Source organism: Corythoichthys intestinalis, chromosome 13 (genome assembly GCF_030265065.1).
Source record: "Corythoichthys intestinalis isolate RoL2023-P3 chromosome 13, ASM3026506v1, whole genome shotgun sequence".
Taxonomy (NCBI): Eukaryota; Metazoa; Chordata; class Actinopteri; order Syngnathiformes; family Syngnathidae; genus Corythoichthys; species Corythoichthys intestinalis.
Window position 1 is genome coordinate 23,529,682 of NC_080407.1, and position 5,304 is coordinate 23,534,985.

Consider the following 5,304-nt stretch of genomic DNA (forward strand, 5'->3'; position numbering starts at 1 on the left):
TTTTTTTTTTTTTTTTTTAATAAGATTGAAATGAAAACTGTTTGTGGTCTTGGGCCTGTCCTTCACCAAAAAAACCGCCGTTACTTTGGGAGGGCATAGGTTTGGTCTCAACATTCGTAGGGACGATATAACAGCATAACCTGCATGTAGGTAACAGGTATAGACCCTACCCACGTGATGTCACAACTCCTTCCTCCTGACTGGTGCCGCCCAATTGTCCGTCAACACATCATGTTTCCCTGTTACTGCTACGTACATTCCTCCTATTTACGACGTGTTTTTCTGCTCGTTAACATTAATAATCAAAATGGTGACGGCGTGTGTGGCGGTCGGTTGCAATAACAGAGAAGATAGACGGAGAAGACGGAGAGACTTGAAGTTCTACCGGATTCCGAGAGACCCGGAGAGAAGAGAGCGAGATGGGCTGCTGCAATTCGACGAGAAAACTGGGCTCCAAACGATTACCACAGATTATGTAGTAGTCATTTTATATCTGGTAAGATGCATTTAATATATATTTAGAGGGTTTTGGGCTGACAACCACAATTAAGATCATTGCTAGGCTAATCGCCGACAACATACACGTATGTATGTAGTGAGAGTGCTATCGCTAAACCATATAAACATTAAAAGCCCTAACTCCATTGACAAACGACATGAAATACATTAGACTTGACAGTGGATGTTAGATGATGAATCTATCTTGTGCTTGGAAAGGTGAGTTACGAAATTTTCAATTCAAAATCTTTTGTTATTGCTAACATCCACTGACCACATCCACTGCAACCAACCGCCACACACGCCTTCACCATTTTGATTATTAATGTTAATGAGCAGAAAAACACGCCGTAAATAGGAGGAATGTAGGTAGCCGTAACAGGTTAACACTATGTTTTGACGGACAATTGGGCGGTACCATTCAGGAGAGCGGAGTTGTGACGACGTAGTACGACATAGTTTCAAATTCAAGATGCTTGTGACTTCCCTTTCTTCCACCATCGTTATTTTTTGAATAATATTTAGCTGGTACCAAGTGAAAGAAACTGGCCTCGTCTACGAGGCTGACAAATAACCACAATTAAGATCATTGCGAGGCTAATCGCCGACAACATACGACGTAGTACGACATAGTTTCAAATTCAAGATGTTTGTGACTTCCCTTTCTTCCACCATCGTTATTTTTTGAATAATATTTAGCTGGTACCAAGTGAAAGAAACTGGCCTCGTCTACGGAGCTGACAAATAACCACAATTAAGATCATTGCGAGGCTAATCGCCGACAACATACGACATAGTACGACATAGTTTCAAATTCAAGATGTTTGTGACTTCCCTTTCTTCCACCATCGTTATTTTTTGAATAATATTTAGCTGGTACCAAGTGAAAGAAACTGGCCTCGTCTGCGGGGCTGACAAATAACCACAATTAAGATCATTGCTAGGCTAATCGCCGACAACATACACGTATGTATGTAGTGAGAGTGCTATCGCTAAACCATATAAACATTAAAAGCCTTAACTCCATTGACAAACGACATGAAATACATTAGACTTGACAGTGGATGTTAGCAATAACAAAAGATTTTGAATTGAAAATTTCGTAACTCACCTTTCCAAGCACAAGATAGATTCCTGCCGAACGAGGACCTGTTTCACCCAACCAGCAACGAAGTATTTATAAGCCTCCAAGCTCTTGAAGTTTTTCAAATTTTCGTGGGAATAGGCTGATTTTGTGTGGACAACATAATTGTAAATATCAGCGTAGCAGATGTCAGGCAGACAGGGCGAAGACAGTGGGTCGAAAAACATCGATTTGGGCATCAAATATGGATCTGGCGACTGTATAGAACGAAGCTTTTCCACATAACGCCTTTTATGCAACACATCCAGTGAGTTTACGGCATCAGAAAGCACCGGGTCTTCCATGAAATGCATTTTAAATTCCTCGATCAATTGAAAACAATGCTAATACAGAGACAAAATGACGGACAAGTGGGCGGAACCACACAGCGAGCACGTGGTTTTGTGACGTCGGTGGGTAGGGTATATTGGTTGATCGACATTCGATTTCTGAAATCTACTAGCCATGCCTTCCACAGATGACAGAACGTGGGTCTGAAAGTCAGGGAGACAGCCGACCTAGTTTAGTAGTCCTACTTGGTGAGAAGTGAGAGAATATGCATTATCCACCGTCGAATGTCAAAGCATGGTATAAGGTGAGTTTGTATGACAGTGGCATATTTTAAAATGAAAACTTGGTTATTCATATGGCATGCTGCACTCTCTATATATATCTGACTGCTACTGGTATCAAAGCTACTTGTAACTGCTCCAGTGTAGCTTAGCAGAAGTTACAACTAAGTTCTCATGAAAGCAAACGATATTCCTGCTCACCATAACATTGTTTTTAGAGTCTCTGACTTGAATAATTCCACTGACATCGCAACGTTGGCTGCTGGGTGATTACAGGGATCCCAGGATCTCATCCAAATTCTGGGTTCAGAATGATGCAAGGACGTCTCAGGTTCCGACGTACAAAGGTTCAGAGTAAGTGGATGTCATTAATAATTTGAGTTGGACTATAGTTTCATTCATTCAAATGAAGTGTCAAGAGGAAATATTTGTGTTAAAAAAAAAAAAAAAAAAAAAGCCGAATCATGACTTTGCCATCAGGGTTAAACCATTTTGTTATTTCAAGTCCTGTTTAAACACTAGAAATTACTTCTTCAGCTTTTATGCAATGCAACTTTTTAAATTGCAACTTGTTTTCCTGTTTTTTTTCATGGAGGACTTCGTGTGCAAGAATCCATGCCACGTCTGGATCCACCGGGAATTGTCCGCACACTACAACTACAAACTGTTCGCTGTAGATGATATTCTGTGCCAGCCCCCAACAGTCAAAGGCATAGCTATGGCAACCATTAAGTCATAAATTAAAGCTCTATATTGGGGGACTCAGAAGGAAGTACAAAAATAAATTAAGACCATATTTTTTTCACCCATTTTGGAAAGATAAACCCATATAAAGTATAATATAGACCATTTTAAATTAAGTTTAAATATTTCATGCTTTTATTATTTATTACGCGCTAGGAATCTAATTCATCTAGATTTGGAGTGCTTTCGCTGCCAGCCTCTCCCAGTCAAAAATTGATTGGATGTCAAGCGCTGTCAATGGCAGCCAATGAGTTAAATGTTGATGTTTATGGCTTGCAAAAATAAGAAACCCTAAAATTTTATGTCTCAGAATTATGAAAAAAAAAATTCTGGGCCCTGCAACACATTGTCTGTTATTGCAGAAATGTTGGTATAGTTTTAGTTGCCACTTCTGGGAGATGATTGGATGAAATTTTACCCATCAAAATCAAATTATGAGGTGTGGCACGCCCTCTTTGCTTGTTGGCTCTTTGAAAATGGCTTAACAAGTTCAACTTCAAAAGGGATAATGTAAAGTGCACATTTCTAATCAAAAACATAACATTAAAAAAAAAAAACAATAAAAGCATGAAATATCCCTGACCAAAAAAGTTAAATAAAATTATATAAATGCGAACACTTTCACAGTCTAGGGCTAGGCACATACAGATGAGGCTAATCAATAACTAAATTTGCCATATACGATGTGTGCATGTTTAGTTATATTTTAGGACTAGTTGGTTCAACTTTAAATTACATATTTGCAGTTTTATGTGATGGTCCACATGGTTATCATCCCCATGTCGATGTCAGTCCCAGAAGTGCAGCTGCGACAGGCCTCGACTCCTGAAGAAATTCAGCAAATGTCAGAATTTTCTAATGAATTGAATGTCTACAACGAGACTATCCATCCTGCGTCAAATATTTGGACTTGTTTTAAATGACAGCATAGAATGTTGGTTGTCGTTGATGTGACAGTACCTCAATAATGTGAAGAAATAATAAAGGCAATGATTGTTTTTCTGCAAAGTAATATTTTATTGATGACCAGTGTAATACAATACAAATGATAAACAGGCAATTGATGTACAAAAAAGGAATTCCAGCAAAACTAACTCGTTCATCAAAAAAATTGTCCACTGGACACCAACATGAGCCACTTAAGGTCAGTAACTTTTTCCCCTAATACTGGCCAACTGCTCACCATCAGCATTCCCTGAAATGTAAATTTATTGCGTCTTCGGGGAGCTTTTAAAAAAAGCACGTAGATAAGTGAGGACGAGAGATGTCTTATTGTTGAGGAACGACACCCCAACCTTCCTCAGAAGTATCTAGAAGAAAATAGATGACAACGGCAAAATGGTATAATAGATAAGCTACGAAAGCATTAAACGAGACACCAGCCGGTGAAAACAGTCTCCCGGAGCACCACACGAACTTGAATGTGTGAATTTTGCTTCACTAAATTGCGCTAACGCTAAACTATTCCTTGTGAGTTTAATGTTGTTAGCAGCTTTATCCATGTCCCGCCTTGCCTCCCCTTCCTGAGACCCAATGCAAGGTATTAGCTTATGGAAGATTCAACATACCTCAACTGGACTTAAGTAAAAAGTTTTTTAAAAAACACACACCAAATTACCAATTTAATACGTACCTTGTCCTCATCCAACCGATTGCCAGCATCCCGTAGCCGCTTGGATTCCGACCTTCTCGTCTCGTCCCATTATTTTACGAAGCAAGCAAGCAGCAGGAAGTCAGACATTACTTCGTCGATCGAGAGGATCACTGAACTGGCATGTCGATCGACCAATGGGTGAATAGTTCAACACATGTAGTACCGCCCCCTCATTTGAATAACATTTCCACTTGAACGTTGGCACTGACAATGAAATAAGTAAATATATGGCAAAGCGTTTTTATTTATTGATTGACATTTATTTCAATCAATATATTTATTTTTGTATTTATTTCCACATTTATTTTTGTATTTATTCTTACATTTTTAATGTAATTTCATATTTTTGTATATATATTCATTTTTATTTCTACTTTTATTTAATTAGCTACTTATTTCCAAATTTATATTTGTATTTATATTTAATTTTTGTATCATATTTCTTATTTTTGTATTTATTTTCGTTTTTATTTTGCTTTTTATTGATTGATTTATTTTTATTTTTATTTTGAATTTTGGCAGCTTTGATAATTTTTGTGTCATATTTCTTATTTTTGTATTTATTTTTGTTTTTATTTTGCTTTTTATTGATTGATTTATTTTTATTTTTATTTTTATTTTGAATTTTGGCAGCTTTGGTCCTCCATAGCTCCGTACGTTGGACAATGAAAAGTAAGCAAAAAAAAAAAAAAAAAGCAAGCGGTGTCGTTTAC

General features: G+C 37.5%; 1 long non-coding RNA gene across 1 annotated transcript; it reads left to right on the forward strand.

The window, feature by feature from the left end:
* The first annotated feature begins 2,103 nt into the window (after positions 1-2,103).
* LOC130928103 (uncharacterized) lies at positions 2,104-4,907 on the forward strand. Its single transcript, XR_009066628.1, has 3 exons — positions 2,104-2,216; positions 2,470-2,547; positions 2,789-4,907. It is a non-coding gene; the product is annotated as an uncharacterized LOC130928103 (long non-coding RNA).
* The last annotated feature ends 397 nt before the right edge of the window (positions 4,908-5,304 follow it).